The sequence below is a fragment of the Ornithodoros turicata genome, chromosome 1, assembly GCF_037126465.1.
Source record: "Ornithodoros turicata isolate Travis chromosome 1, ASM3712646v1, whole genome shotgun sequence".
NCBI lineage: Eukaryota > Metazoa > Arthropoda > Arachnida > Ixodida > Argasidae > Ornithodoros > Ornithodoros turicata.
Genome location: NC_088201.1, coordinates 128,869,373 through 128,880,692, shown reverse-complemented (window position 1 = coordinate 128,880,692; position 11,320 = coordinate 128,869,373). Strand labels below are relative to the sequence as shown.

The window sequence follows — 11,320 nt, the reverse complement described above, 5'->3', positions numbered from 1 at the left end:
TCACTTGGACGAGTCATTGCTAGTGGATCCTATTTTTGTATATGCCGCACTTCTCAATCTCTAACTCCATGTCCCGCAGTGCTCTCCTTCAGGTTAGGTTAGGTTAGGTTAGGTTAGGGCTCGCTCCTCCTTGCCGTGAAGGACTTCCGACGCCCCTACGGATAATAAGGGAAGTCAGTGATTTCCCCAGAAATTCACTGCTGGGGGGGTGCCGAGCTTTCAAGGGGGGGGGGGGGGGTATGCTTGGTAAAGGTTCCACTTACGGAATTTTTTTTTTTAGACACGGAAAGAATCGTGGCACAATTGTGATATATCTGCACAGCTTTCCCGTTTTATTTGTACATGTTATTACGTTAGAATACAGTACATTAGAATATAGATTCATTATGAACGGCATTTCAACATTGAGATTCATAATCGCACGACCGACAAAGAAAAAAGACTAGCACCTTGTCTCACGAAGCTCAATGAATACCGAGCCACCAAAGGTGAAAACCTTGGACGAAAACAGCAGAACGCCTTGCTTGATTTTGTTGGGCGCAAATGGTTCTTGATGATCCACATTGAGTTTGCGTGCCTGCACGCATTTTCGCTCGTATATGCGCGCAATATATGCATTGAACAGACCCTTTTAAATGATTTTGGACAAATGCACGGTACGATCTGCATGACTGTGGTCCTACAGCATAAGTTTAACAGTACAGGATGTAATTCGCTGCGCCGGGCTGACTACCAGAACGTGTTGGTAGCCGAGCTAGGTGGAGTCACCTGAAAAATTACAGGGGGGGTGGGGTTCCAAAATGCAGGGAGGATGTAGGGAAATCCCTGAGGGAAGTAGGGTAGTGCGAGCGAGGTATCTCCGTAATGGAAAACCTGAAACGGTGCACTACAAACAAACGTGACCTCTGTGGATAATAATTTGAAGCATGCAGATATGAAGGATTCATCTCATATCTAAAATGAACATGAAGGAAGATTGCCAGCAATTCTGCTCTTTCTGTTTCTCGAAAGAAAGAGAAACAGCTTAATAAAAAAAATACATCTTAGTGAATTATGGAAATTAGAATGTCAAAAAACCTTGCAGATAAGGTATTGCACTTCCATCCATCCACTTACATTCCGTAAATGCGAAAGTAATGTACAGGTAGTCGTAGTTGTTTTATTTTAAAAAATCTGTATTAAAAAGGGCTACGACCACGAAGAATGCCTTTGTGGCACGTTCCCGTCTATTTTGTGTGTGTGTGTTTCAGCTTGGACAAATTTTTATAAAAAAGCCACGAGAGCACGTCATTTTCACAGTTGAGTTCTACTATTAAGGATGACAAATTAATTAAATTCATTATTTAACTCTTTAACTAGGACGACTTGAACAAAAGCCAACTATCGATATGGGAGACTGTCCTTGTTAAAATCCACACCAGGTTTAAAATTTTTGAAACACACACATGTAGTAAAATATCCATCCCTGATTTTTGACATGCAAATGGGACAAAACCAAAACCGTGGCAACCACCGTTTGGGGTGGTGGTCTTCACGGTACGGGATCTGTATATACTTCTGTATGTCAACTGCGCTCGCAACTATATATTGTCTTGGCTGAGAAACCGTATGTTTCTGGAACGTAGAGAGAGTAAAAAGGAATCATAAAACACGAATATACTTCAAGTAGTCTTCTCCTTAGGGAAGCGAGAGTTCTCCGTTCCTTTGCTACACGCTGTGACATCCCAGGGAACACATGGTAGTCAACTAGACGTCCAGACCTGTTCTAGCCCTAGACTTTAGGGATAGTGCCCAAACTAGACGTTGACTAGACGTCTAAAAGTCTTACCATTATTTAGACGTCTAAAATTAGTGATTTACTAGACATCTTGTAGACATTTAGTAATTGACGTCTAATTGTAGACGTCTTGTAGCTGGCCTTGTATGTACCACATATTAGAAATCATCAAGATTTTTGTTTTATTAGCTTTTTAAGAGGTGTGAACACATTCACACATCAAATACAGTCACTATATTATAAGAGGTGGTTCTAAGCTTAGCTTTCAGGCTTACAAAACTGAAGTTCAATTGTTACAAAACATATGCAGGAAACTGAATTACTTGATGGCAGAGTTAACATAATTGTGGTGTTCAAGTTGTCCGTGAACCGGCCCTGGTGAGTGAGTCTGTTCGCCTTCTGATCCCGAGATCGCTGGTTCGAACCCGGCCAAAAACAGCAGCAACTTAGTGCCAGGATACAGGTTGCTTAGACATGCCATCTTCCACAAGGGACATTAAATACGGTGTGTTGTGTGGTGAGCTTTCATTGCACATTTAAGGACAATCAGGTGGGCAATCCACAGACCGACTGCTGTGGCGTCGCTCATGATCTCAGTTGTCTCGCAATGTAAACCCCAATTGTTATTAAGTCTTCCATGCTGGTATTTGTCCACAAGAGTCGTCACAAGAAATCTAAAAAAATGTAGCCAAATGCAGAAAGAGAACTGGAATTAGGAGGGCCATCCAAAAATAAGTTTCCCGATATTTGGTATTCAAAGGAAACACCACTAGGACAAACTGAATGGTGTAGTAGTTGGGTGTGACATCCCGGCACTGCAGATGTTGGTTAATGGAGTGCCGTTCACCTAATGTGTCAGGCATTCAAGCATGGATGTAATATTTCCGAGTACGTCTGACTATCCTAGTACGGAAGAGTTATCCTACTTTTCGTTAAAGAATAAAAGAGTGAAAGAGTACTTTAGAGAATATCCACTGACAGTTAACACCTGTTTACACAAAACACTTTACAGGCATTGAAATGGTGTGTCCTCTATACAGGGTCGTGAAAATCTGCACAATGAACAGTACAGTGGGAGATCAGCTATAACACCACGAAACGACGTTTCTTTTCTGAAATTCCGAGAATTGTTAACGGAGACTGGCGGGTCACTGGTACTGCACTCTGATACTAATGAGAACAAATTTCCTTCAGCATGGTCAACGAAAGTTATGCGAGATGGGGGCCACATTTGCTCGGTAACATTTGTAAAGAGCAACGAATGAATGCAGCTTGCATTTTCCTTCAATGGTATCAAGACGGTCAAGATGAATTTCTTGGAACAATTTTTATTAATGAAACCTGGATGCATTATGCAAGTGCTGAGACAAAATACCATAGGAAGTCATGGTGGGTGCCCGGTGAAAGCATTCTGAAGGAGGTCAAACTCGCGTTTTCGTCTGGAAAGGCTATGCCGACAATGTTTTAGGACTATCATTGTGTGCAACTTGTAGATTATCTCACATGCACAATGACAGTAAATGCAGATGTACTGCGAGATCCTGGGAAAGCGTCAAACTACAATGAAACAAAAACGCACAGGACTTGGAAGGGAGTGCCGTATCACGTCAACGCTGTCTGCACTCGTATCGCACTCTGCTCGCTGTCGCACTCTGCAAAGACTCGGGATTTGTTCCAGAAATTCATCTGGAAATTTGCCAAAGAGAGAAAAAGTACACAAGCGATCTGGTACAACGTTGAAATAGGAAGCATCACCTTGAGCATGAGGAGAATGAAGTATACAGGAGACACACAAACGTGAGTTTCCTTTTCGTGGGCTTCCTGTATACTTCGTTCTCCTCGTGCTCAAGGTGATGATTCCTACTTCAATGAAAATTTGCCCAATCTGCTGTTCCATCTTCCTCTCAAAGCACCCCTCGGCAGTCACCAATTCGCAAGTGATCATGAAACACAAATTGATCAGGTGAAATGCAAAGTGAATGCCTCACAGTTTCAAAAATGTACAGCTAAATAAGGTGACTGTGTTAGGGAGTAACGTTGAGCTCTAATCTGTACATAAATTTTTTCAATGTTGTGCTATAGGTTTATTATTTTGATCACAGCAGAGGAACTTTTGTTGGATGATCCTCATACATGAAGGAAATTCCTTATTCTCTTACTTTCCATCACACGTGTGTGGAGCAGCAAGTACAATCTGTTTGCAAATGATCATACTGAGGTAATAAAACTGGACTCTGCAACAACCTTCAGAAACTATGCAAGGAATGGACCACATTAACTTTGTCCAATTATATTATGACCAAATGGATAGTATGTAGTCTTTCATGTTATGTGAGTTGTATGCCCATATATTGTAACAAAAGATCAGTCAAATGAAGGCAGTCTGACTGAGGTATGTAGATAATTTAAATAATGTCCATACATATGATGATCCGAGTGTTTTTGGCTCACTGACATGCATATACACTGACAGCATCCACAACTAGAAGACATTACCAGAATCTAAGTGCTGTGAAGTAATATTTTATTTTACTGAATATATATCTTTTTTTTCTTAACGGAAGCCCGCATTTGTTCGGGGCAATGTTTTTTGAACTAGCGTTCCTGATGGCGTTACCGTTGCTGGTAAATGTAAATTCTGTACGAAGTAACTCCCCTGCACCAACACCTTAGCACCAACTTAAAGAAATCAGCAACTAAATTATTGAATCACTGAAACGTCAATAAAAAAGTCGACGACGCCGACGAATCGTGCAGCGCAGCACTATAAACCATAGCTCCACAAACACAGCAGCACTTTGCACGTACTGTGGGCAGCAGATAGCAGATGTTTGTTTACTGCACATAACATTTTCCCACAAGCTAAACAGCTGCAGCAGTAAAATGGAATCTGACGTGACTTAGGGATTTCAGAACCCTTCAAAAAATCTTCAAACTGCCCCTGCCCATGGTATCTTTTTGAAACCGCTGAACAGGCAATGCGCTACATATTAGGCACACCTGTAGCTCAGTAGCAAAGGCACTCATAAAATGTTTGCAAAAAGAACAGCGATTTTCAACACACACATCACAAAATACGACACTCGTCGCTGCAACAACGATGGCGATTGCATAATGATGATGATGTTGGTGTCACTGCCGCTGGATTGGCATATGTGTTATTTAACATTTAACCTCCACCACCCAATTATAATGAACGGCCACGGAAATTAAAGATATTACAAAAAATAAGTACTCAATAAGCACGAGCTAAAGCAATGACAATGACGTCTGCCCGTCTACCCAATCACCATCCATCATCCATCCATCCAACCAGTTCGAACCAGTTCAGTTTCAACGGTTGAAACTTCAAACTTTCCGGACGCGCAACGGGTAGCAGTTGGGTTGGGGTCTTCGCGGCTGCATGCTGCATTCCACTGGTTGTTATACGAAAATCTTTCGAAGTTCTAATCTCCCGCGCGTTTTGTCTTGCAATTTTTGAGCATAGCGAGAACGTACGCCGTACTGTCCAGTGATAAAAGCTGTTAAGCGCAGCGCCAGAGTACTGTGGTGGACAACGTTTCTTTGTTCTCTGGCTTTCAAGTTTAAGGGGTGAGTTCACTCTTCATTAAAGTATGTGCCTGGTTCTGTGCACCAAATCGCATGTAGTAGAGATGCGTGGCATAATATCGGAATATCGTTTCCTTTATTTCGGCTTCGTATCACCGATTGAAGCATATTGGAAGTGTGGGTTGACCTGACTGCACTTGCATTCAAAGTAGTGATTAACGTTGTATGTTCGGCAGTACAAAGTTTCATTAAGTGCCTTGGTTCGTCTTGGTGCTAAAATAAATACGGTATCACTAATTAACCATTGAGATTAACGAGTTTTCGATGACTGTTGAAGTCTTGAGTAAACGAAAGTCGACAGTTACGGTTTGCAGGGCGGACATGCCGGAACATAAATGCTGGTTAGTTCATTGTCATGTCAGCCCGACTTCGGTTGTTGCATTTTTCGCTGGTAGTGAAACTACACACTGAAAATTTTGCGCAAGTACTTTTGTTTGTATATCATGGTTTCATAGCAACTGGGTTTTTCTTTTTATAGGTGCTTGGACTATCTTGCATCGGTGGATATGAAAATAGTGGTAACCTACCCTACGAAACAGCTATTTGCACATAAGCTTAACAGTTCCCTGTGAGGTGAGGGGAAGCAGTTGTCACTGACGTGTGACTGTGTTGTCCTCCAATCTTCCTGGTGTTCGATGTACCCCCTAATCTTACTCTGGAGGGAGCCTCTTTAAATTTTTTTGTCAACAAAGTATTGCAAATATAGTTGGTGGAAGACTCTAACTGCTTTCCATTTACATGGTTGTCTTGTGGTTAACGAAATCGAACTTTTTTTCAGATGCTGTGAAAGTCAGCAGGGAAGTGCGATGTAGAAGAAATGACTGCCAGAAGCTTGCTAAGGAGCCGCACAACCTGTGTGGGCAGCAGACAAAATATTCATCAAACGGTACAAAACTAGTATTTTTGTGCTTGGTCGTTTTGAGACATCCTTGGTATTGTATTGAGAACAGCGTGACTATGTCATTCCGTCTTACTTCACCCAAACAGCTACCGGGTAGTAGTGCAAGATTTGAGTTCCTAAAAGGTTTATTCACTGAAGTCACCTCAGCGCCATACTATAGGTCCCTCAATGTTTAGTCCTTGCATTTGTTCGCTGCATTATGCTTTTTAGGTGACTATTAACACAAAAAATATGGAAATTGCTCAGAGATTCTACAAATCACAGAGCAACAAGTTTTAAACACCAGATATACAGTGAGTATAATATGGGTAACAGCTTGACTGAAATCTACAATAAGGCCGATGGCAGCAAATCTGCCTGCTAGCGACAGTGGCAGTCTCCTGCGGATGATGTCATGTGAATAAACTTGTATGCTACTTGTACGTACTTATAATATTTGACGTAGTGATACAGCTCTTGCTTTGTATTGTCTTTTATAATATACACAGTGTTTATTTTTATCCTGTACAGAAGTTTTGCACCAAAGTTATGAGAGCAGCACAGATGTTTTTTTTAGCGTAATGGAGTGCTTAGCAGTCGCCTGCTCGACCAGGTAAGGTCGTGTGTCACGAGAAAACGCCTGTCACATTGATGTACTTTCACAGCGACAGCTGTTACATCCTCATTTCACTGAGATCCTGGCAGCGTCCTCTAGAGCCCTGCGCAGATAAGATTTTTAGCATCCGCGTACACGTTATCTGATCCGCACCGTTGCATACACAACCATTTAGATCCGCAAGTTTCGAAGGACGCGTAAACACAGCCGGAAGAATGTTGGTATAATTTCGGATGCCTCCATGCTCTCATGGAAGGACTCATGGCGACAAGCAAAGTTAAACCTTTCAACAAACGCGATATGGAGAGACTTCTGGAACGCTTCCACACCGGTGCTCGTGTGGACGCCAAAATGCCTTCTCTCCCGTCTTGGCCGTGCATGGTTAAAGGTGAACCTCGGCATGCGCTCGCTGTCGGTGCGCAATACAAATAAATTGCTAGTAGAAAAATTACAGCATGCGGTATATCCGCATCCGACCTCGAGCCATCCGATCCGCACACCGCAGAAAGTGATAAATTCTCATCCGAATCCGCAAGTATCTTACTGATATTCGCTTCCATCCGCGGATGGTGCAGGGTTCTAGCGTCCACATCAGGTAGTGACGCGCAAACAGATTTTCAGCTGTTGCTGCAATTTGTGTTGTGTAGCTGTAACAGTTCTGTGATTTTTGTACGTGCAGCTTCTTTTCTTTGTGTCTCTCAGATCAATGTTGGTACAGCTTTTGCTCTTATGTGGCCAGACAAGCATCCCGTAAAAGAGTGTGCATAGCCACTAAACAAACTAGTTAGAACTAGCAGGCTACATAATGCTTTCTGACATGTTTTGTTCTATTTTCTAGCCACAGTGAGTCATTGGAGGCAGTGCTGCAGCACCAACAATCACTCGTTGGAAGAAAGGAATGAGGTGGCCATCAACACCCTGCTGCCAGTTCAACACTCCTCAGTCAAAACACAAGACGCCTGCTTGGCGGCAAAGTCAATCCAATTTTAGACAAGAGTTTTGTTCCGTAGACTTCGTGTGTGGTTTACTGCGAATAAATGTTTATGCTGAGATCCGTGTTGCTATCAATTATATCACATTTCTGCATGAATACATGCCAGGACGGTAGCAGGACTAGTCATGGTCTAAAGTAGGTCTAAAGGTGGCTGAAGTAAGGTACAGGAAATGTATAACCCTAGACCTGTCGCCTGAATGGAGGGATAAAATTGGTCTAGCTGTAGACTTCATGTCTAATACATGGTTAAGTGTCTGCCCCTGTTCCAGACATCCAGGTCAAAAGAATGTCTAAATCACGGCTAGGTACATAGACATCGGATGTCTAGGGCTAGATGGCTAGGTGGCGTAACGTTAGACGTGTTATTTGACGTCTAGTGGACGGATACTAGACATTTGGTCTAATTGCCTAGACATTCTATAGACATTCCTTATCTCTTTTTTTAGACGTCATTTAGACGTTTACTAGCCCACCATGTGCTCCCTGGGATTGAACCGCTGTTTTTATAGCAGATATTTATTGACTCTATGTTGCACTAGTGTCAGCGCGCTGAGCGGTTGAGCTGGAATTGGAATTAGAATTGGAAATGAAGTAAAAATAATAATAAATAACACTAAAAAGAACAAGAATGAAAAAGTGTGCAGCTATTTGAGCTGGTCGAGGTCGGTTCACTCTGGAAATTGTTGCACCGAAGACTAGCGCCACCTTGGAACTCAGCTAAAATTGTCCCTCTGTTGAACGTTGAACTGTCCTTCTCGGCTCGCATGGCCGCGCCCATGAAATCAGAAATCAGCTGTTCTCGTTTTGTGGCGTATGCACCAAACTGTTTGCAGTTCAAGGTACAGGTACTTACTACGAGTGGGAGAGCTTCGGCAGTCCTCCTGTGGATTCGTGGGTGCATCAACGAAGATGGGCATAGCTTTCGGGATGGCTGTGTTTGTGACAGCCGGTGTCTTTCTCCATCTGTGCATGTGTGTTAATAATTGGGTGTTTACGTCGCGAGACAACTGAGATCACCGTCTGTGCATGTGTGTGTGCGCGCTCTCGTTTAGGAAGCTCGTTCTCTGTCTGGTACATATACAGTAATGCAAATGTTATACTAGTGCGCGCAATTAACGTCTGATGCAGCTCCAGGGTCTCGTCATCATACAGTGAGGAATACTGCGACAGACTTGATTGAAAGCATTGCTGCGAGTTAGCTTGTTTCACGACTGATCGTGCGCTGAACTGAACTTGCATTTTTGTAAAACAACTTCAATATAATGCAACTTCAATATAATTATTTGATTGAGGAATGTGGAGAAATAGGATATGTATGCCTTGCATGTTCTGGATGTTCTCTAATTGCTGACCACTGCTGTTGGGCTAAAATCCAGCAACTACACAAAAAGATAAACAAATGTAGAACAGGAGACAGAAACACGGACACAATGACATGAATGAGATCACGATATGCTGTGAATTATTTTCTGTGTCTCTGGTTCTACATTTTATGAACATGTGCCACATTGCCAGCACCCTTTCCCTCTTGCTACGAAGAGGGCCTCTCAGTAATAAAAATGCAGGTTTTCAAATGCACGTAAACAGTGCTTACATTTTCACTTGTCTTCACATGTCACTTGTCTTTCACATGTCTTCACTCATATAATGTTTATGCCAGAAAATGCTCCCCTAGTTCACATGGCATACTGAATATGAGTGTGCTCCACAGCCACAAACTACATTTTAAATTAGCACTGCAAAATGTTTATCGGCACACATGAAATTACCCTTCATAAGTGCATCATGCAAGCTCATTGATTCTGATGCTAACTGCTCATGAAATAACATGGGGTGGGGTGAGAGACACTGGCATCACATGTTGCGTCACTAGCTGTGACGTACTCACCAGGGCCGGTGCTAGGGGTGCGGGGGCCCTGAGGCAAAGGCACATCGCGAGGCCTGTTTCACGCAAGCAGTAATGAAAATATAAGAAATGATAAGATATTCGCAGTGGGATATTTTAGCATTACGGGAAATGGCAGCAGTAGAGAAGGGTGCGAAATCATTGGTATAGATTGCAGGGTTGATGGATTTTTCTTAAAAGTAGGACTTTTTCTCATCACATCACGTGACGGGATGGCACATAATACATTCTTCTCTCATTTTTGTTTTGTCGGACATCCCGCGTGCGATTCAGTGCATACTTGATATTTAAAAAAAGTAATTCGTGGTTGAGGCCTTCGTGCACGGGGCCTATGCAAGCGCGAGGCCTATGGCGGTCGCCTTACTCGCCTTACCCTATCGCCGGCCCTGGTACTCACTCAGCAGTGACGTCACTAGCAGTGATTTTTCACTGAAGCCTGCACCTCAACGATGTAATCCACATCTTGATTGCAGAAAAAGTAAGCACATGTTTGTTATTACTTGGTATACAGTTGAAACTTGTTAATGTGATGACTGTCATTCTCGTGGATTTTGTCAATAAAACCTTTTTTCTTTTTCTTTTTTTTATACCGTGTTAGCGCCGCGAAGCAACTGTGGCTATGAACGGCGTACAGACGTGGACAGATGGAGAGAGGACAGCAGGAAGGAGTGGGGGACAGGTGGGTTAGTATGCGTCCTGGGCCGACTTCAGGAGGGAACTGTGCCGACATTTGTCTAGAAAGTCAAAACCATTTTAGGATACAGGACACCTCTCAAGGTGTAAGCTACGAAAAGTAGTAAATTGAGTGAGACATAGTGAGGCATTTTAAAATGCCTTTTTTCCTTCATATTTTCAATGTTGACATACATCTGCTTGTGTACGTAACTGTCAATCTGGGCTATTCCAGCCGAAACCAGCCAGAGATGTAGCTTGACTCTCTAAATATCACGGAAAAAAATTGTGTGCATTTTTTAGACGATGCACATATAGAATGTAAATCATCATTTTGTTTCCTTGAACAATGGGGGCGCATTAAACTGTGCCGAAATATGAAGTTGTCCCTTACGAGCTTCCTTCTGACATCTACATATACATCATTTGTGCGCTTTCCTTGCCTGGTGTTAGAAGGGAAGCGCGGGTCTGCCATCCGAAAGGGCGTTTAAAACGAGAATAAATCTGGTGACGTAGTGAGAACTCAAGAACGGAGCACATTTTGCGTCAAGTTTACGGTACATTTCTAGCAAATTAGCATTCTTGGAGGAGCCCCAGATTCTTTATGCTTGTAAACTGCTGCATGGGGATTAGCTTCACATACAAATATCAAGCTGATCCATATTCATTGTTTAACCAAGCGTTTGAGAATATCAAGCACTTGCAAAAAAATACATTTTTCACGTAGTATATTCACAGATAGGTCGTCTAAAAGAAATCTTCCCTAATTTGTATAACCAGTCCTCTCCTATAACATGTTGAAAATCTACAGGTTTATTTTTCTTTAAAAAAATGTCACGATAATGTGCTGTAGCTTGTTCGTCAGT

The 11,320-nt window shown here is 42.4% G+C and overlaps 1 long non-coding RNA gene across 1 annotated transcript; it reads left to right on the top strand.

Moving 5' to 3' along the window:
* The first annotated feature begins 5,166 nt into the window (after positions 1-5,166).
* Positions 5,167-6,229, top strand: LOC135368869 (uncharacterized). The gene is made up of 3 exons (XR_010414886.1): positions 5,167-5,368; positions 5,865-5,959; positions 6,165-6,229. It is a non-coding gene; the product is annotated as an uncharacterized LOC135368869 (long non-coding RNA).
* Positions 6,230-11,320: the final 5,091 nt, after the last annotated feature.